Genomic DNA, 22,412 nt, shown 5'->3' on the forward strand with positions numbered 1-22,412 from the left:
AAGCCACAGTCTCTCAAGTCTCTACAATGGGTGGGTTGCCCACTGTACCATCCTGGGGAGTGCAAAGCCACAGTCTCTCAAATATCTACAGTGGGTGGGTTGCCCACTGTTCCATCCTGGGGAGTGCAAAGCCACAGTCTCTCAAGTCTCTACAGTGGGTGGGTTGCCCACTGTACCATCCTGGGGAGTGCAAAGCCACAGTCTCTCAAGTCTCTACAGTGGGTGGGTTGCCCACTGTGCAATCCTGGGGAGTGCAAAGCCACAGTCTCTCAAGTCTCTACAGTGGGTGGGTTGCCCACTGTGCAATCCTGGGGCGTGCAAAGCCACAGTCTCTCAAGTCTCTACAGTGGGCGGTTTGCCCACTGTACCATCCCGGGGAGTGCAAAGCCACAGTCTCTCAAGTCTCTACAGTGGGCGGTTTGCCCACTGTTCCATCCTGGGGAGTGCAAAGCCACAGTCTCTCAAGTGGATGCAGGTCTCCACTGGTTCTGGAGGGGGACTGGTTCCCAGAGTGCTTCATCCTGCCAAGGACAGACGGAGTGGATGCAGGTCTCCACTGGTTCTGGAGGGGGACTGGTGCCCAGAGTGCTTCATCCTGCCAAGGACAGACAGAGTGGATGCAGGTCTCCACTGGTTCTGGAGGGGGACTGGTGCTCAGAGTGCTTCATCCTGTGCAGGACAGACGGAGTGGATGCAGGTCTCCACTGGTTCTGGAGGGGGACTGGTTCCCAGAGTGCTTCATCCTGCCAAGGACAGACGGAGTGGATGCAGGTCTCCACTGGTTCTGGAGGGGGACTAGTGCCCAGAGTGCTTCATCCTGTGCAGGACAGACGGAGTGGATGCAGATCTCCACTGGTTCTGGAGAAGGACTGGTGCCCAGAGTGCTTCATCCTGCCAAGGACAGATGGAGTGGATGCAGGTCTTTACTGGTTCTGGAGGGGGACTGGTGCCCAGAGTGCAGCACTCACCCCGTGACGGTCTCAGTTGCGTCACTACCCCTGCCGCAAATGGGCTAGCGGTGCTTTCCATGGCGGTCTTTGCCCTGTTCAGCGGTCCTTGGCCTGTTCAGCGGTGCTTTCCATGGTGGTCTTTGCCCTGTTCAGCGGTCCTTGCCATGGCGGTCTTTGCCCTGTTCAGCGGTCCTTGGCCTGTTCAGCGGTGCTTGAGTTGCCAGTGTCTGATCTGTTCAGCGGTGCTTTCCTTGGCGGTCTTTGCCCTGTTCAGCGGTCCTTGCCAAGGCGGTCCTTCATTGCCCAGCAGGGCTGTGGCTGGCGGTCCTTCATGGGTCAGCTGGGCTGTGGCTTGCGGGCCCTCCTGGCCAGCTGGGCTGTGGCTGGCGGTGGCCTCCTGGGCAGTGACGATGGGTCTGGCGGTGGCCTCCTGGGCAGTGACTCTGGCGGTGGCCTCCTGGGCTGTGACGATGGGGCTGGCGGTGGCCTCCTGAGCAGTGACGATGGGGCTGGCGGTGGCCTCCTGGGCAGTGACTCTGGCGGTGGCCTCCTGGGCAGTGACGATGGGGCTGGCGGTGGCCTCCTGGGCAGTGACTCTGGCGGTGGCCTCCTGGGCAGTGACGATGGGGCTGGCGGTGGCCTCCTGGACAGTGACGATGGGGCTGGCGGTGGCCTTCTGGCCAGTGACTCTGGCGGTGGCCTCCTGGGTAGTGACGATGGGGCTGGCGGAGGCCTCCTGGGCAGCGGGGATGGGGCTGGCGGAGGCCTCCTGGGCAGCGGGGATGATGGCGGTCTTCTCCGCCATGCTGCTCCTCCAAGACTTTGGAGATTTCTTCTGCCCCTTCCCCACCTTGGGAGGAGTCACAGCTGAGTCGACACTCCCCCCCGGGACCCCTGTGAGCGGCTTGGCTGGCTGGAGTCTTCCCCCTCTCCTGCCGGGTACTGTCTAACTTCTGGTGCTTCACAGGGGGGACTGGCTGTGCTGTGGATCCGTGCCACACTGGCTGGCCTGGTGGCTGGTGCACTCCACATACCTGTAACAACAGGCACCACTGGTCCCGGAGATTTTTTGGCTGAGGTGCTAGTATGGGACCTATGAGTTGGACGGGGGTGGTGGTGGGAAATAGGTTAAGGGTGGACAGGAAAAGTTTTTGGGAGACACTGGGACGGGTAGCTGGATGGGGTTTGGGAGTGGAGGAAGAGGTGGTGGTTGTAGGAGGTGTACGTTTGGTGACTTTGGGTGAAGGTGCATGCGCTGGAGGCTGTCGTGAGCTGGATGGCTGTTGGGTGGGTGTGTGCCTGCGTTTGTATATCTTCGGAGGGGGCGTCACAGACACACTGGGAGAGAACACAGGGGACGTGTAAATGGTAGTGGAGGTGGTGAGTGCACGTGAGCGGGGTGTGGTGGTGGGGGTGCTGTTGCGGGACGTAGTGGCTGTAGTGGTAGTGCATGCATGTGTGAGTGTAGACGAGACTGGGAGGGAGGAGGGAGACGAGGAGGAGGGGGACACAGTGGAGGCAGTGGATGTTGGTGTGTCTGTATGTGTGATGCTTGCGTGAGTGCCTGTGGGATGTGTGGTGCTTATGTTTGCCTGAGCTTCCCTTGTGTGTTGAGGTGCGTGCAGGCTGGTCTGATGGTGTGCTTGGGATAGGCAGAGGTACAGGGGATTGGGTCTGGGTGGAGGAAGTTGGAGGGGGGAGGCTAGACACAGGGACAATGGCTGCCATCAGTGCTGAGGCCAGACTCTGAACGGCAGCCTGACCAGAATGAATGCCCTCCAGGAATGCATTTGTGTGTTGCAACTCCCTTTCTACACCCTGGATGGCATTCAAAAGGGTAGACTGCCCAACAGTGAGGGACCTGAGGAGGTCAATGGCCTCCTCACTGAGTGCAGCAGAGGTGACTGGGGCAGGGGCTGAGGTGCCTGGGGCGAAGGTGATGCCCACCCTCCTGGGTTAGCGGGCACGGGGTGAAGGCTGAGGGGCTGCTGGGAGGGTGGTGCTGGTAGGGGGGTGGCGGCTGTACCTGTAGAAGTGGGGGGCACAGATGTTGCCGCCACCACAAGGGAGCTCCCATCGGAGGATGAGTCCGTGTCGCTGGTTGCAGATCCTGTGACCGCCGTGGTGTTCCCCTCACCCTCCGTCCCACTGGTGTATTCTGAGTCCGTAGTGTGGCCCTCCATGGCCATGTGGGATGCAGCTCCCTCGTGCTCCGGTGCCACTGTACCTCCGCCTGATGATGCTAATTCACACAAGAACAGGGAGACCACAAAAAGGGGGGGGGACGACAGAAGAAAGACAGGCTGAGTGCATGGCTCACATCTACCATTGGCGGACAATACAGACACAGCAGCCCTCTGCACTACGTCGCGCTGTTGGGCTCTACAGATGCAATTCCTGGGAAATGGCCTACAAGGCTATGGACGACATCTGCACACATAGATGACACAGGGGCATGAATACCTGTACTTGGCACTCTACCGAGGTGGGGTGTCACAGGGCCTGCCTTACGGAGGGGCCTTGCCTACGGATCTCGCTCTGGCCTAGGGAAACCCACAGCCCTCCTCCCCCACCCAGATACCTTCACTGCGTGCAAAGTCCGCTGAATGAGAGTGTACTCACCCCCCCCCTTGTGTCTGCTGTGATGCCCTCAAGCGCCCATCCAACTCAGGGTAGGCCACCGCCAGGATCCTGAACATCAGGGGGGTCATGGTTCGACAGGCACCTCTCCCACATTGGGAGGCCATCCCCAGCTGAGCCTCCGCCGTCTTCTTGCTCCAGCGGCGAATGTCCTCCCATCTTTTACGGCAGTGGGTGCTCCGTCTGTGTTGGACCCCCAGGGTCCGGACGTCCTTGGCGATGGCACGCCAAATATCCTTCTTCTGGTGGGCGCTGACCTACATGACATGTACAGGGGAAGAAGAGAAGTCATTACCAACTGCACCGTCAAAGTGAGTGGCCCACATCCCTACCCTTGCCATGTGACACATGCATTAACAGTCCTTCATGCACGCAGAACTCTGCCCCCTTCCTTCTTACAACCAGCCCTCTCCACACAGGCATAGCCCATATAACATCCTCCCTGTGTACTTACCTGTTGGTCTGGAGGACCGTAGAGTAGCATGTACTGGGGGAGGACCCCGTCGACGAGCTTCTCCAACTCCTCTGCAGTGAAGGCAGGGGCCCTTTCCCCAGACGCACGAGCCATTGTCTCTTCGAGACCGAGGTCACAGCAGTACTTGCAGTGTAGGTCCTCTCCTGTCGAAGATCAGGTATCGAGTGATTCAACAGATAGAAAATGGCGGTCACGTCCGCGGCGGTCGCGTCCGCGGCGGTGCGTACCATCACCGCCGGCGTACATCGTCATTGGCTTCTGGGACCCATGGGGTCCCATGTTAACCAATGCAGCATTGCGCCGCAGTCTTCGACCGCCTACCGCAACGGTGTACAACGCCAGCGCAGTTACCTCACATCCCATTGTCCCAGTTTAGAGGTCAGGCAGCCGCCATTTCAGGGGCCCACATGGCCTAATTACCAACTGCGTCACACATACCTAGGCCTTGTCTCACAACACAAATACAGGCCACATTTTGTGTATGAATGGTGTTCTGTGTTGACTGTGGGTACATACCTCTGAGTTGTTTGACTCTGTGGTGGCTGTTGTCCTTCATAGGCACCATCCGCTGGGACATGTGAGGTGATGGCGGCATACTCCGGTGTACTGACCGCTGGTGCACCTGTCGACAATGGAGGAAAGACGTTTGATCATCACCTACAGGTTTGACCATGCCACAATCCAGGAACTGTGTACCCAGTTGGAGCCAGACCTGATGTCAGCAATCCGCTATCCCACAGGAATCCCCCCTCAAGTGCAGGTGCTATCAGTGCTCCATTTCCTTGCAAGTGGGTCCTTTCAAACAACAGTGACCATGGCATCAGGGATGTCCCAGCCTATGTTTTCCAACATGTTGTCCAGAGTGTTGTCTGCCCTGCTGAAACACATGCAGAGCTATATCGTTTTCCCTCAGGTGGAGGACTTGCCTACAGTGAAAGGTGACCTCTATGCCATGGGACATATACCCAACATCATAGGTGCCATTGATGGGACCCATGTAGCTTTGGTCCCCCCCCACAGGAGTGAACAGGTGTACAGGAACCGGAAGAGTTATCATTCCATAAATGTACAGATGGTATGTTTGGCAGACCAGTACATCTCCCAGGTAAATGCTCTGTTCCCTGGCTCAGTGCATGATGCCTACATCCTGTGGAATAGCAGCATCCCTTATGTGATGGGTCAACTCCAGAGGCACCGGGTGTGGCTATTAGGGGACTCTGGTTACCCCAACCTGTCATGGCTACTGACCCCAGTGAGGAATCCCAGGACCAGGGCAGAGGAACGCTACAGTGAGGCCCATGGGTGGACTAGGAGGGTGATCGAACGCACCTTCGGCCTCCTGAAGGGCAGGTTCAGGTGCCTCCACATGACAGGTGGATCCCTATTCTACTCACCAAAGAAGGTGTGCCAGATCATCGTGGCCTGCTATATGCTTCACAACTTGGCTTTGCGACGACAGGTGCCTTTTCTGCAGGAGGATGGTCCAGATGGTGGTGTTGTGGCAGCTCTGGAGCCTGTGGACAGTGATGAGGAGGAAGCAGAGGAAGAAGATATTGACAACAGGGACTCAGTCATCCAGCAATATTTCCAGTGACACACAGGTGAGAAAACATTCCTGCCTACTGCAAGTACTTTAACACTTCTACCTCTATCCTGTCTGTCGATTTCACACAGTGTTTGGTCACTGAGTTGTCATTTTCCCTTACGGTTTCACAGGTGTGGTTTCCAACATGTGTCATCTGCTTAGATTCCTCATGGACTTGAGCTGTGTGACATAGGTATGTTGACATGACATTTGAAAAAACATTTTGTCACTGTAATTGCTAATACACAATTTCGAAATCACAGACTGACTCCAGATTGTTTTGTGCTTCAAGGGTGTTTATTGAAGTTCTCAATATTGGAGGGGGTTGTAAAGTGGTGAGGGGGGATGGTGGAGGAATGTCCATGGCAGAGTCCAGTCTATTAGTCTCACCGGTGCATTGCCCATATGGGCATAGGAAGTGGAGCTGGGGTAGTTCCAATATAGACAGGGTTAGAAAGTGGGACAGTAGGATGACAATCAGGGTGGTCTCATTTCTTGGCGGGGTCTTGGCATCGTGCTCTGTCTTGTTCCTGGATCTCAGGGACCGCTTGCGGGGTGGTTCTCCGTCTGCAGGGGGTGGGGTGCTGGTGTGGTGGTCCTGTGGCGGTGCTTCCTGTCCACTAGCGCCGGCGGAGGTGGTGGGCAGTTCATCGTCCATGCTAGTGTCAGCGGCCCCTTGGAGTGCCACAGTGTCCCTCCTAGTGTTAAGTATTTCCTTCAGCACCCCTACGATGGTGCCCAGGGCGGAGCTGATGGTTCGGAGCTCCTCCCTGAAGCCCAAATACTGTTCCTCCTGCATACGCTGGGTCTCCTGAAACTTGGCCAGGACCGTTGCCATCGTCTCCTGGGAGTGGTGGTATGCTCCCATGATGGAGGAGAGGGCCTCGTGGAGAGTGGGTTCCCTTGGCCTGTCTGCCCCCTGTCTCACGGCAGCCCTCCCAGTTCCCCTGTGTTCCTGGGCCTCTGTCCCCCGGACCGTGTGCCCACCGCCCCCAGGTCCCTGTTGTTGTTGGGGTGGTGGATTATCCTGGGTTCCCTGTAGTGGTGGACACACAGCTGATTGACGTGTCCTGGGGACGGAGGTATGGGCCCGCTGGGTGGGTGCTGTACTGGTGTTACCAGAGGGTGGAAGGTCTGTGGTGGGCGGTGCCTGTGTGAGGGGAACCGACTGTCCCGAGGCCCATGATGGTCCGGGCTGGTCATATGAATCCAGTAGGACAGAGCTGCTGTCATCACTGTGGGCCTCTTCTGTGGGTGGAGAGGAGATGTCTGGCACTCCCTGTCTGGTGCCGTTGGGTAGGGGTCCTGCAGGGGTGGAAAAACATGATTATTGCATCTGTGTGTGTCATGGTGTGCAATGGGTAGGTGACCGTGTACCCCGGTGCTAGCATTCCTGTGTGGGGGCTTGTGTGATGATGGTTGAGGGGGGTGTTATGGGTGTGTGCAGTGGGCATGCTTTAGTGATGGGTGTCCATGCTTTGTTGTGTCATGCAGGGCTTGGTGTTTGGATGTGTGGTTTGTGTTATTGGTACATTTGTGAGGAGTTGGAGTGATAGGGGAGGGGGTGAGGGTGGGGATCTGTGATAGCATGCAGGTAGGGTGGGGGATGTGGTAGTTAAAGCTTTGACTTACCAGAGTCCATTCCTCCACTGACTCCTGCAAGGACTTCAGGATGCAGAATCGCCAAGACCTGCTCCTCCCATGTTGTTAGTTGTGGGGGAGGAGGTGGGGGTCCGCCGCCAGTCCACTGTACCGCCAGGTGGTGTCTGGAGACCACGGAACGCACCTTCCCCCGTAAGTCGTTCCACCTCTTCCTGATGTCGTCCCGATTTCTTGGGTATGTCCCACTGCGTTGACCCTCTCGACTATTCTTCGCCATAGCTCCATCTTCCTTGCAATTGAGGTGTGCTGCACCTGTGCTCCGAATAGCTGTGGCTCTACCAGGATGATTTCCTCCACCATGACCCTGAGCTCGTCCTCCGAGAACCTGGGTTGTCTGTGCCGTGCCATGGGGTGGTGTGGGTGATGTGTGGGGTGGTGTGTGTGGTGATAAGTGTGGTGATATGTAGTGGTGTGTGGTGTTTTGTGCGTGGAAGTTGTGTGGGTGATGGTGTTGAGTGCCTGTGGCTGCTAGTTTGTGGATGGTGGTGTCTCTCTCTGGCCTTCTTTCTGAATTTTTGGTAGTAGGGGTTTGTGGGTGATATGGGTGTGTGTTTTATATTGTATTGGGTGTGTGGGGAGTGGTGTGTATATGTGTATCAGGTGTGTGTATTTTGAATTGTCCAATGTGGCGGTGTTTTGTAGAAGTGTGTGTATTTTGAGCGCGGTGGTGTGTACCGCCAATGGAATACCGCGGTTGAAAGACCGCCGCGTGGATTCGTGTGTCGTGATAGTGTGGGCATATTTCTGTTGGCGTGACGGTGGAGGTTTTGTTTTTGCCAGTTTATCACTGACCTTTGGTGTGGTGGAGTTGTGTGGGTGTCTGAATTTTGTCGGATTTCGAGATGTGGGTCATAATAGCTGTGGCGGAATTCTGCAGCCGCGGCGGTGTGTTAGCGGTCTTCTGCACGACGGTAAGTGGCTTTTACCGCCAATGTTGTAATGACCCCCTATGTTTCCTGACATATTTGTGACTGGTGCCCATTCCGACATTTACCTATGCCATGACTTATTACGCGCAGATATTCTTATACGCCTATCGCGTTACATGTAAGTTAATTTCTGGTGTCCCCGCCGACATCTCCTCAGTCAGGTAGACAGATGGTGCGGCGGGGATGCAGGTATTGAAGGGAAGTAGTGACAGAAGGAAACAATGCAGCTCCGCTCCCACGGCGCTGCCATTTAGTACAAAACATTCTGGGAGAGGTATACCTCCCACAGTTTCCTGAGCTTTTTGTTACCCAAACTGCTTGTGCTACTTTATCCAATACATGTCAGATTTACAAACAGCATCACATTTTTAGCCCTTGAACCAAAAAAGTGATAGTACCAGGCTCATAGAAAGATGAGGCCACTTCCTAATGCGTTGAAGATTGACAATGTATATTCCCAACCTAAGGGATATATTACTTTTGCACACTGTCTTCTATCATATGGGAATGTGTATGTACGAGGTTGGCCGATCGAAGACACCAGACTGCTTGTCTTTGTTTTAGGTAGGTTGCCTTTATTGGTCTTTGTGCAGTATAAATAGTTTTGTTGTAGGATGTTTTGGAGGTAGGAGTTGTTGAATGTCTTTTTCCTTCGGTCCGCAAATTCTCGTCTTCTTCTTTCCTTCTCTTCCAGAGGCCTCGCCGGAAGCGTGTGAGGACAGAAAAAGAATAGATTCGGTAAGTGTTTGGTTTTCACCCTTCCTTTTATTCCCTCTCTATCTCTCCTCTCTACTCTACTGTCTCAATACGCGGTTTCACTATCTTTCTTTTCTTCCACTCTCCTTGATGTCGCCCTTTTGGATGCTCTTCGGTCACTTTGTTTCCCCTGTCTTACCCCTCTTCCCTGGTGCTGGCGGGGTTTTCCCTTTTCCCTCCTCTCTCACTCGTACTGATCTCAAGTCTCCTCTCCTTGTATTTGTCTATGATAATGTTGGTGCACCGGTCTCGCTAATGTCCCCTTTTCTTCCTCTTTGGCCTATTCCTTTCTCCATTTCTCCTCTTGCTCCTCGGCTAGGCTCCTTTTTACCTCCTTACATCAGGTTCTCACAATTTATTTTCCTCTGGTTCCTTACCCCTCTCCCCCTCCTTTATCCGTGCTCTTAATGCGGTGCCAGTGGTTTTTGTTTTTCCTTCTTCTCCCGCCTCCCGCTCCTTTCTCCCTGTCCCGGAATCCTGTACCTGGTTTGGCCACGCTTCTCCTGAAGCATGGCAGGCTCACTCATGTGCTCCCCGGGGCCAGCGGTCCTCGTCTCTGCGACGGGTCCCCAAGGTTCTTGATCCCGGCTCCGGTTCGCTCTCCAGAAGAGGAGTCCAGGCGTCTTCTGGGTCTTCCTCTTCCGTCGTCCTCCGTTGTTCGTCCTTTAGTTCTCCCGTCGGCTCCCTCGATCTCCAGCTCTGGATCCCTTCTCTCTCCCCGTGAATGGGTGGAATCATTCTTTTGACGGCGTCAGTTTCCCGCGGCTTCGACAGGGAGCCAATGAGAAGGGGTTCTCCCCGGGTTGCTTCCGTGCTGCCAGGGGCAGAGACATCACGAATCATAATGGTGTGCCGTCACAGACACTCCCCCTAGAGAGCGTCTGTTGATGACGCTCAGGAGCAGGATGTCGGGAGAGAAAATCAGCATTCACCATGAGACGGCCCGGAGAGTGGATCACCTGGAAGGAAATGGGTTGTAAAGAGAGAAACCATCTTAGAACCCGAGAGTTGGTATCCTTATTGCGGGCGAGCCAGGTGAGAGGTGCATGATCCGTCAAGAGGGTGAAGGTGAGGCCACTGAGATAATAACGTAAGGACTCAATGGCCCACTTAATGGCCAGACATTCCTTTTCAATGGTGGGATAGTGTTGTTCCCTCGGGAGTAGTTTTCTACTAATGTATAAGATGGGGTGGACAGAACCGTCCGGTTGAGGTTGGGATAACACAGCCCCCAGTCCTACGTCTGAAGCATCCGCCTGTAAATAAAAGGGGCTACGGAAGTCGGGACAGCACAACACCGGGTCAGTGGACAGGGCATTCCCGAGTCGGATGAAACTGTGCATACTGGCCTCGGATAAGGAGGAAAAAGTTTTAGGGGTATAATTTTTCAGCAAGTTGGTTAGGGGTTCGGCTATGGTTGAGAATTGGGGTATAACCCTTCTATAATACCCTACCAGTCCGAGGAAGGCACGTACTTCTTTTTTTGATGTCGGTACCGGGATCTGTTGAATCGCTTCCATCTTCTCTATTTGTGGGCGGACCTGTCCTTGTCCCAAGACGTAGCCTAAATACCTAATGGTGGTAAATCCCAGTCTACACTTCTCGGGGTTAGCAGTTAACCGTGCTTCCCTTAATGCCTGCAAGACTGCTGTTAAGTGTTTGAGGTGGTCAGACCATGTTTCGCTAAATATTACAATGTCATCTAAATATGCCGCTGCATATAATTGGTGGGGACGTAAGACCTTATCCATTAATCTCTGAAATGTGGCAGGGGCTCCGTGCAACCCAAAAGGTAAGACAGTGAACTGATACAACCCGGAGGGTGCTGCAAATGCGTTTTTTTCTTTGTCTCCTTCTTTCAAAGGGATCTGCCAATACCCCTTTGTCAGGTCCAGAGTGGACATGAACCTGGCTTGTCCTAATCTTTCCAACAGCTCGTCTATACGGGGCATGGGATATGCGTAAAAATAAGTGAGTTTATTGACTCTCCTGTAGTCTACACAAAATCGAGTAGTCCCATCCGGTTTGGGTACTAATACCAAAAGAGAACACCAGGGACTGCTAGATGGCTCTATAATCCCTGTCTGTAACACGTTTTGGACTTCTTGCTCAATCAGGGTTTTCTTGGCCTCGGGGACTCGATAGGGTCTTTGTCTTGCTATTGCCTCACTCTTGGTACGGATGCTGTGTTCTGCTAATGGGGTGTGGCCGGGCTATCAGGAAAAAACATCCGTATAGGAATCTATCGTCTGAGAGAGAGAGGTTTTATGTGACCCGGAAAGGGATGTATTTATTTGGGGTCTACTCTCCTCCTGTTTTTGGGAAGGGGAAAAGGATGGATATGGTATGTCTTCTCTTTGGTCAGTTGTGATATGTTGGACTCTGTGTATGATATCAGATTCTTGCCACTTTTTTAACAGATTTATGTGGTAGATCTGTTCTCTATTAGGTCTATGTGGAAGAGCCAATTTATAAGTTGTGGGGTTGATCTGCTCTAATACTTCATATGGTCCTTGCCACCGGCCTAACAGTTTATTCTCACTACTGGGGAGAAGGACCAGTGCCTTGTCCCCTACGTTAAGAGTATAAAGTACACTTCTGGAGTCGTATCCTTTCTTCCGTTTTTCTTGGGCTTCACGGAGACTAGTGTGGACCTTTTCCCAAACCGACTGTAAATTCTCTCAATTCTTTAGTATAAGTCAGGAGGTCTTTAGCTTCCTCGTCCGTCTCTTCCCACTGTTCGACTAACATTTCGAGGAGAGTGCGGGGTGGTCGGCCAAATAACAGTTCGAAGGGACTATGACCCAGGGATGTTTGATTATGTGTACGTATTGCATAGAGTACAAGGGGTAGTTTATTTTCCCAATCCCTTCCGTCTTCTGCAATGCTCTTCCTGAGTAATGATTTAATGGTCCCGTTGTATCGTTCTACGAGACCGTCAGTTTGGGGGTGATACACTGAGGTTCTGATTTGTTTTAGCCCCAAGGTTTTGCTGACTTTCCCCATAAGTCGGGACATAAACAGGGTGCCCTGATCAGTCAAGATCTCTTTCGGGAAGCCGACCCTCGAAAAAAACTCAATCAGTGCTTGGGCTACTACCTTCGTGAGCATGCTGGGGAGGGGAATAGCCTCGGGTTGACGAGTGGCATAGTCCACCAACACCAGGATGTACTGTCTCCCTCTACTGGACGGAATGAGGGGACCGATAATGTCCATGCCCACCCGGGTAAATGGGGTTTCTATAACTGGGAGGGGTTGTAACGGGGCAGGGGGTTGAGTGACAGGATTGTATAGTTGGCATTTCTGACAATTCAGGCAGTATCTACGTATATCCCTGTAGACCCCGGGCCAGTAGAATTTCCGGAGTATCGCCTCCTCAGTCTTTACCCTTCCAAGATGCCCTTCCCCCTGGTCCCCATGGGCTAACTGCAAAACCTGTTGTCGGTAGCTACCAGGGACTAATAATTGTCTCTTTCGGTCATTACCAGTCTGGGGAAGCCTATATAATAGGTGATTATGGATGTGGAATGTCGGTCCTACCCCAGACTCCTCGTTACTCAGCGCCTCCTCCCATGCATTCTTTAAGGAGGGATCATCCCTCTGGCTCTGTCTAAAGTCTCCTGCCACTGTGTATACCTTACCCATGGTTCCCGGTGTTGTCTTATTGTTTTCATTGTCTTTTCCCCAATGTTGCCGTTTCTGGATCCTTTTCTGTCATTTACTTAAATTAAGTTTGGTTGGCTGATTTTCAGCTACCTCAGTGTCATATGGTACTTCTTCCCACCATTTCTTCATCATATGTTCCTCCCCTGCTTTAATCAACAACCGGGGAAAGGCCGTATAGTCCGTCCCGATGATAATGTCTTTTTCGAGGTGCGGTAACACCCCCACCTTGAGGGGTTCCTCCTCGCCCCTCCACTGAAACTTAATTACAGCTACTGGATAATAGGCTTGGTCCCCATGGACACAGGCGATTAATACATGGGCCTGGGGTACTCCTTGTCTAGGCCCAACCAGGTCTTGACGTATAACGCTCTGACTGCAACCTGAGTCTACCAAGGCTACCCTCTCCTTTCCATTGAGAAGGATAGGGAGGGTATATGTAGGTTTTGTTTCTCCTTCCCAGAATACCCTTCCTTTTGTGACTCCTATTTCCATTGGTTCTTCCATGTCTTTTTTTTTTAGGGCAAAACCGTGCGATGTGACCCCATTCCGAACATTGATAACACTGAGGTCTGGTTGAGGGAAATGAGGTTTGGGGTGGATGGGGTATACATACCCGTTCAAGATCATGTGAACCCTGAGGTCATGGGTTGACTCCTTTTCCTGTACTGGGGAGCACAGGGGAGGGAACCCCGTTTCTGCTAGGGTTGGCCCTAAAGTCTGGGCTCCTGTGAAAAGCGCAGGCTAATTCAATGGCCGTTTCATTGCTCCGCCCGGGGTGTTGGCGAACCCAGTTCCGGGTGGAAGTAGGCAGGGCATCCAAAAATTGTTCTAGTACTATGACGTCAAACATCTGTTTACGAGTCTTTTCTGTGGGACATAACCATCGCCCAGCAGCGTGTTAGACCCTGTAATAAAGGGTACGTGGGCTTTCCTGCAGGAGCCACTTCATGTGTCGGAACTTGGACCGATAACTCTTGCTGTCCAGTCCTACTCTTTCTAGTATGGTCTTTTTGATATCTTTATAGGGGAGAGTACCGGTAGGATTTATGGCTTGGTATGTTGCTTGTAACTGTCCTGTTAACAGTGGGGCAATGTACTGACCCCACTTTTCTTCTGGCCAACTAGCTGAGCTGGCTACCCTCTCGAAATTAAGGAAAAAGGAGTCCGGATCTTCTTGGTCCTGATATTTTGTAGCACACTACTCTGTACATTGCGGTGTACCTTCGTGTGGGCAATGGTTTCCGTTAGTTTACTCAGTGCAGTCTCATGGACGAGTTGGTTGTTTGCCATGATTGTGGCCTGACTTTTAAGGGCGGTTTGTAAGGCCTCACGCTTCTCTTTAGCGTCCTTCATCTGTTGCTCCCACATCAACTGGAGATGGCGTTGTCCTTCTGCCAGTTGGGCTATGACGTCCGCCATGGTGGGTTTTTCCTCCATTCTGGTTTTTAGGGGGACGAAAATCCCACTTCTGACACCACTTTGTACGAGGTTGGCCGATCGAAGACACCAGACTGCTTGTCTTTGTTTTAGGTAGGTGGCTTTTATTGGTCTTTGTACAGTAGAAATAATGTTGTAGGATGTTTTGTAGGTAGGAGTTGTTGAATATCTTTTTCCTTCGGGCCGCTAATTCTCGTCTTCTTCTTTCCTTCTCTTCCAGAGGCCTCGCGGGAAGCGTGTGAGAACAGAAAAAGAATAGATTCGGTAAGTGTTTGGTTTTCACCCTTCCTTTTATTCCCTCTCTATCTCTCCTCTCCACTGTACTGTCTCAATACGCGGTTTCACTATCTTTCTTTTCTTCCACTCTCCTTGATGTCGCCCTTTTGGATGTTCTTCAGTCACTTTGTTTCCCCTGTCTTACCCCTCTTCCCTGCTTCTGGCGGGGTTTTCCCTTTTCCCTCCTCTCTCACTCGTACTTTTCTCAAGTCTCCTCTCCTTGTATTTGTCTATGATAATGTTGGTGCACCGGTCTCGCTAATGTCCCGTTTTCTTCCTCTTTGGCCTGTTCCTTTCTCCTTTTCTCCTCTTGCTCCTCGGCTAGGCTCCTTTTTACCTCCTTACATCAGGTTCTCACAATTTATTTTCCTCTGGTTCCTTACCCCTCTCCCCCTCCTTTATCCGTGCTCTTAATGCGGTGCCCATGGTTTTTGTTTTTCCTTCTTTTCCCACCTCCCGCTCCTTTCTCCCTGTCCCGGAATCCCGTACCTGGTTTGGCCACGCTTCTCCTGAAGCGTGGCGGGCTCACTCGTGTGCTCCCCGGGGCCAGCGGTCCTCGTCTCTGCAACGGGTCCCCAAGGTTCTTGATCCCAGCTCCGGTTCGCTCTCCAGAAGAGGAGTCCAGGCGTCTTCTGGGTCTTCCTCTTCCGTCGTCCTCCTTTGTTCGTCCTTTAGTTCTCCCGTCGGCTCCCTCGATCTCCAGCTCCGGATCCCTTCTCTCTCCCCGTGAATGGGTGGAATCATTCTTTTGACGGCGTCAGTTTCCCGCGGCTTCGGCAGGGAGCCAATGAGAAGGGGTTCTCCCCAGGTTGCTTCCGTGCTGCCAGGGGCAGAGATAGCACAAGTCATAATGGTGTGCTGGTCGGACTGGTCCGACCCGTCACAGTGTATTCATACTTAGTAAAGTTATGCTAAACCCGACGATGATGGGTAAGAGCCAATGATTTTATGGTGGGGAAACATGGGCAGGGTGCTCAATACGCATTTTTATTGGCTATTTTTTAATGGCGTGTTCTCAATTCATGAACTGTAGGTTTACACAGCTGATTTTGATGCACTTGTTAAAGCGTTCCTTTATGACTAATTTATACACTCCGGGACTCGTTTTAGGCCTATGAATCTTTTGACTCTGATTGAAGACACCTTAGGACGAGATAACTAATCAACATGCCAATCAATCTATCAATAAAGTCATCAATATTTATTATAACAAGACAATTCACTTTAGTCAAAGACATTAATAAAACTCAGAAACCACCATGACCTTTCAGTCATGAATGACCACACCAGTTTAGTAAGATTTTGTGATATTTATTCCCTATTGATTACAATTCTAATAGTAAGTTTATTAAATTCAATAGCAAAAAGCTCATCAACATTGTCATAATTTGGCAACTCGAATAAGACTTCATCAAAGCTAGAATCACAATTATCAGAACATAACATAACGCCAACATAGGTTATCCTTAGCAGAGTATCATTAACACGTCAATTTAACAAAGCATAGATTCAGTCATTTGTCTATTTGGATCATTTAGTGAGCCTCTGAACTAACCTCGAATTAGCATTTGCATGTTGGACTTCATGCAAAACAATTTAGCAACATCAATTTTGAAAAAACTCTAACTATGGCCTCTGTCAAAAGTAGCAGTTGGTACCTGGAAAGGAAAAGCAGACAGACAATCACAATTTCATTATCATATAGTTACCCTCCGTATTGGGTCAGCATACCGATTCTGTCTTCGTCTTCAGGACATCAGTCGATTCGCCATCCGCCAGGAACTCAGCAAGTCAGGCAAAAGGGTAAAGGGTACTTCCCTCATAAGGAGGTAAAGTATAAACAGGCAAAATAAGGCAAGAATGGTTTCAAGAACCAATCTAGCAAGTCACCAAACAGAGTGACAGAGTTTCTGGATCATATCCATAGCATTTCCCTAACTAATCTGAGTGGCTCCCCGTGTCATAGGTTTTTATCCCTTTTTCGTTGTACAGTCCCCTAAAATGTAATTGGTCAAAGCCGGTACCCCACTATCTCCCTCCAATAAGGATCCAATTAGCTCATCAAATTTGTCAACCCATAACAATTCTCATGCAGTTTATTGGTCCTTATGATTGACGTCTTCAGCGGGTAGAATGTACAGTATGATTTCATCCTCTCGTGGTCCTTTGCACATCTTCAGTCAGTAGCTCCATTGTCTGTACCGGTTCAGGCGACCTTGTACCTGCAAGTAGCCTACACTGTTGCATTCAGCTAAAATGTTTCTTTAAGCAAGTCGAATTTCATGAGAACTGATCTACTACAGTTACATTCATCTTCTAGCTTTAAGAAAAACAAGAGTTTATGTCCTTCAGCAAGTCAGCACACTGTACGTTAGAAAAACACATTTAATATGAGAGCCAGGCAGCTAGGCCTCAACTCATGCTAACTAAGGCCTTAACGATTTATTAGCAGAACTTTAGCATATAACATTTTAATATTAGTGTAAAACCATATTTTATTATTGCATTTCATCATCATTAGTCAATTGCATTAGTCTCCGTATACATTGGCGGCCACTCCCCGTGGGAAAATTTCACACACGCGTTTAGCAAAAATACATTAATACATTTTCTATGTAGCATTATTGTGCATTAGTTCATAAACATTTCATGTTAACATTTGATTATATAAGCTATGCTATCTCAAACTGATCTATAGTAACCTATTGTAATCTGTTTCCTGCTAAAGGTCCTCAACAATTTGGATCTGTAACACTTACCTTTAAATACTGATTGTAAATTGATTGAATTTATTATTACTGTATTTGTTTGATCAATTTATTGATGACTTTTTATAGCAGAAATGGCTATACAGTACTGACGAATGCCCATACCTCACTTGAGAGTGCCTGCTTGGCAGAAACCTGTTGACCTCTCTGTGTGCATCAAGTGATCCCCGTTTAATTTTAATCAACCATTGGGGATATGATATCGTTTTTTCTTTTCTATCAATAGATAGTTTTAACCTATACACTCCCCTCTGAACTACTACTCACTCATACAGTGCCCATCACGGCTCTTCAGGAAGCACCAGGCTTGTTCCCACACTTAATATGATCTCATCACCCCCCCTTTGTAAAGGTAGCGTCACTCACCAGGATCCCCCAGACGTGTTAATGAAAGCCCAATGAAAAAGCATGATAACAGTGAGTGAGGACTGTTCCTCCTACAAATAGTACTACTTCGTTCTATTTCTCAGAGCTACAATAGTACCCCTACTGTCTTTGAAGTCCTGAGGAAGGAGTTGTGGTTGTATGTTCTGCATCCACGTGATATATTTTAGAATATGAGGTAGTTTGCACACCCATATCCAAGGATATTGGCATTTATCATTTACTATAAATACCTTATTCCATTCTGGCACGCTCATTATCAGGGCTGAAGTCCTAAATAGTGTCAAGTTGGGGAAACAGCAGCGTCACTGTTAGGATATGGAAAAGTTATTATTTTGAGAGGTCATGGCAGATCAAATGTCCCTTTGGCCAGCCTTTAAGTTGCCCTGCCGCATTTAGAGTTGGGGGAACCATAGAGTTTCTGTCAGTGGGTCGAAGTTGGTTCTGCAGATAGAAACTCTAAACATAAAGTTGCCCCCTCCTACGTCCATGACACATCTTCAATCAGTTAATCTAACAACTGCATTTTAGAAGGTGTAGTTTCGTATTTAAAACAGAAAGGATGGGCTCAAAACTCCATTATGCAAGACGTTTTTGACTAAAAAGCAAGTACAGCCACACAATAGATGGAACTAGTTGCCAGCTGGGTATTATAATGTGATAAAATGGAAAAAACGTCCAGAACAAACATTTACATCAACATTTTTGACACCATATAAAGTCTCTTACACATTTCCACTCATTTGTTTGCAATAATTTTTCAGTTTCACGTATGGGATTTTTTTGTGTAAGAATAAAGCAAGCAAAACATTTTCGTATGGAAAAACCTTTTTGTTTGTCCTTCTACCATACAATCTCATTTGAAATGTTTGTCTTGCTCGCTATATATATAGTGTGAAAAATGCAACAATACTAAAGAAAATCATTTTTGTTTATATATGTTTAAGTGTAAGCCCTCAAATCTCATTAGATGTGGACAGACCTTCAGGTCAACTACTGTCTCCACCGTGATTAGTCCTCTCTGACGGCCCTGAAGAGCAAGGGCCGTCAAAGGAATGACTACATATCCACCCACACAATTTGAACGTAGTCATTTTTTACTGTCTTTTACCACCAGATAAACCTGGAAGTGTGAAACAGTAAAAACATTTTAATGTTCTCCTTGCCACGGGAGAAGCATCATTTTTTTCTTTACAAAAAGGAAACCCTGTTTTGAGATTTTCTTTTTGAAAAGAAAAAAGATTACTGTTTGTTGCAGGCTGAGTCCTCCTGATGCAGACCTGTAACACACAGTAAAATGCATTGACAGGAACCACCGTGACGCAGTTCCTGCCAATGCCTTTCTAAATGACTGCCTGCTAGGTGGTCATTTATAAATTTGGTGGGTGGAGTAGTCTTTGCCTGGCAGACTTATAGCAGGCCAATAGTGGTTAACAATGATCTTAAAATGTTGTCATAGAAAGGTAAAAACAAATTGCATCATTGGGAGTTGAGCTCAAAAGTATTTTAAAAGTAGTTTTAAGAACTTTGACTGCACGGTACAGTTCCAATGTCTTCTGTGTGTTGAGACAGTATTTTAGTGCGTCCGTACATCATGTGAAGATCTGTTTAAAGAATACTTGCCCTTTAAGCCCAACTTCTGGATAGTAACAAAGAAGATGAAGTATTGATTCCCTTTTATAATCACACAGCCTGCATCTGGGATTTGTAGTAATTTTATTTGACCAAGATGATCTAAATTCTTTTGTAGGAAAAAGCATAAAATGCATACTAAGGAGGTGTAATCTAACCACTTCATGTGTTGGCTGTTAGGTAGTGCTGGATGGTCATGGTTTTGTAAGAGCCCATAATAAAGGGCCCGATTGGGTGGTTGAACTGACACAACTCCAGTATGGCGGTGGTGAGGCGGGTGTCAAGCTGTTTGCCTCACCATCGCCGTATTAAGATGTTTCCACTGGGCTGACGAGCGGAAACGTCATATTACAACGTTTCTGCTGGTCTGCACGGTGGAAAGATTGCAAAGACATTAGCCTTGGGTCACTCAGGGAGCCAAAGCCAATGCCATCACACACAGCACCATAGGAATGCGCACTGTCTGCCATAGCAGCTTCTGAAGGTGCTGGCAGGGGGGTCCCTGCACTGCCCATGACATGGTTGTGGGCAGTGCAGAGGCCTCCCTGTGGCCCCCAGCACTGCCTTTCCCAGCCTTTTCAATGTGGGGACCCTACCATAAAAAGGCGGTGGAAAGCAAAGTTGTGATCAGCACGGCGGTGCCGAACTCGACACCGCCGTGGCTGACCATGAATTTGACCCCCGCCAAACCGTTGGGATCCCTGATCCCGGCGGAGGCAGGGGTTTCGTAGCAGTGCGACTGCCAGCATCCTAATCTGGTGGTCGGACCGCCAGTATTGCGACTGTCCGACCGCCACTTCGAGTTTGGTGGTCTCAAGACCAACAAACTCGTAATTATGCCCTAAATCTGAATGTCTCTTTTTTGCCAGTTCTAAAGTATCAGCTATGCAAGTTATTAGCATTGTTTGTGAATACTGATTGGGAGATATTATTCCAGTGTCCTTGCTTCGAGATCTTGAATTGCACTTGGTAAATATGTAGACCAAGAGGTATGAGGGAAACTTTTCAAATGTTGGTTTGAAGACATCTTTCAGAGTACCCTAATTTTGGTAACAAGGTGGCACTATTTCAAGAAGTTTGCTTTGCATGCCATCTTCTAGCATATTAACCCAAATTCCACTCGTATTTGAACTCTCGGCTTTCAAGTGTAGCATTCTATTAGATCCAAAGTTGTTGCAAAGAGAAATGAGAGCTGATAGGTGTTACTTATAAAATCTGGCTGACTGGTGGGCTTTGTAGCTTTGACTTGAATCTCTGTAGGCCGCATGTTATGCTTGCGTCCCTATGTTTTATGTTCCTAATTGTTGTCTTGGTGTGGCCTTTTCAGGTAGCCATATTCTGAGGTTAATTATAGGCAGCAACATACCCCAAGGCAAATGAACCGAAATGTTTTTTTTTTTTGCTTTGTTTTCATACTTTTCAAAAATCATGAACTTTGATTTGGTTAGGTTTTGTTCTACTTTATTTTCGAGTTTACAACTTTGTAGCTATTTTAAATTTTTAATCTGTAAGCCTATGTAACTTTGATCCAGTATTACGATGTAATCTCAACACTGTGGGATATGTAATCAGTGTTTTGGATCTTGAATGGAAGTAATCAAGATTTTTTTAAGGCTGAACCAATATTTGCTGTATAGAGGCTGAAAAGTAAAGGAGCAAGTATGCACCCTTGTTTCAGATCTTTAATGGTGTTTATTTTCCTTTAGCCGCCAGAACCGTTGCCAACTTAAATTCTTTCCCAGGTTTCTGAGTATACACAAAGCATTGCCTGCAACCAAGGAGCCCGGCTATCTCAAACCACCAGTTTACTCCACTGGATCTGTCAAGCAACTCCATCAAACACAGCGGAATAGTCAATAAAGCAAGCAAATAAATGACTGCTTTTAAGAGCGATAGCTGGGTGGGCCAGAAATGATACTGTCACTTTATTATTGGTAGGTCAACAGTTGGGTCTACAACCCATTTGGATGAAAGGAATGATGCTTTTATCCTTTGGGCTTTTTTCCAGTTCCCGTAAAAGGATCCTAATGAGATATGCCTTGCCTTCAAAGTATGAACACATGGTGAGCTCAGAGGATAGCTAAAAATCCCCCTTCTTGTCCTCAAGAATCATGGTATCTTCCATTCCTTGCCCCTACACAATTAAAACGGCCCCAACTTGACTGCCACTCCATGTGTAAATTTCCATAGCATCTGTGATTACTCTTTCATGTACAGTAGAAGCCTGCATCCGTCTTCTGAGCCTTCATATAGCATTATTTTTCATAATGTAACCGCCTAATCTGTAACTCTGTACTTTGTACTGTTGAGATGCTATTTACTCCAACTCTGTGAGAAGTCCAAATAAAACTCAATAAATGTAAATGCAAAATATGACTGTTTTCTGTGACAGTGTCTGTGAGTATGTCTGCATTGTAAGGGGACGATATGCAGATAATCCAGGACGACCCTTATTTGCTGAAAATAATATCCCTAAAAGCTCTGTTTTGAGATAGTGTGGACGAGCAGTTAGGCTTATTAGAGAACAGTGTTAAGCATTTATTGCACCCACAGAGCCAGTAAGCGCGACACACACTCTCTATATAGAAATCCAACACCAATTTGTAAAAAACACATTTTTTATATGAATGTTGATACCAAGATTAGCAGAATCAGGTAAGTACTTTTCGAGATATACATTTTTATATGTTTCAAAAGTGCAATATCTGGAGCGGTAATGTTATCCTAAGGGGAAAATCATACATTACATTCAGGCACTTCTCAGCAACTTACAGGACTGTTCTTCAGGACTTGAGGTGAGTAAGGGGCAAGGTCCAAGGCCACATCAACAGGTCACCTCGGGGGCTCTGGGGCGTCCGAGTACAGAGGTGTGTTACAGCATTGGGGTGTCCTGTTCACTTCAATGGATATCGGTCCGGTTAGAAAGAGGCTGCAAGCAGGGACTGGGGGGTCAGTATGAGGGACCCCACAGGGGAGCTCGACCCTTCAGATGCTCAGGCACATAGGGACACCATTGGCCCACTTTTCCTCCCCTGTGGGGTTCGGCTGCAGTGGGGACTTTTGTTATTGGGTTCCATTGCAGGAAATACTCATGGTTGGAGAAGACCTGCAGAAAGAGGCTGCAGGGGGTGACTGGGGGACAAGCCCGGCCAAACCCAGAAGTAGGTTCAGCCCCAGAGAGTCTCAGGACTCTGTAGGCACCATCGACTCCCTCAAACTCGGGCTGTGGGGCTTGTGTGCAGATTTGCTTTG

The 22,412-nt window shown here is 49.1% G+C and overlaps 1 long non-coding RNA gene across 1 annotated transcript in view; it reads left to right on the plus strand.

The window, feature by feature from the left end:
- The window catches only part of LOC138294115 (uncharacterized), a 40,068-nt gene extending 18,562 nt beyond the window's left edge, over window positions 1–21,506 (plus strand). The window contains exons 4-6 of the long non-coding RNA XR_011203198.1: window positions 8,936–8,979; window positions 14,321–14,364; window positions 20,867–21,506. This is a non-coding gene — a long non-coding RNA (uncharacterized lncRNA). The remainder of the gene's footprint in view (window positions 1–8,935; window positions 8,980–14,320; window positions 14,365–20,866) is intronic.
- Window positions 21,507–22,412: the final 906 nt, after the last annotated feature.

The sequence above is a fragment of the Pleurodeles waltl genome, chromosome 4_2 (assembly GCF_031143425.1).
Source record: "Pleurodeles waltl isolate 20211129_DDA chromosome 4_2, aPleWal1.hap1.20221129, whole genome shotgun sequence".
Taxonomy (NCBI): domain Eukaryota; kingdom Metazoa; phylum Chordata; class Amphibia; order Caudata; family Salamandridae; genus Pleurodeles; species Pleurodeles waltl.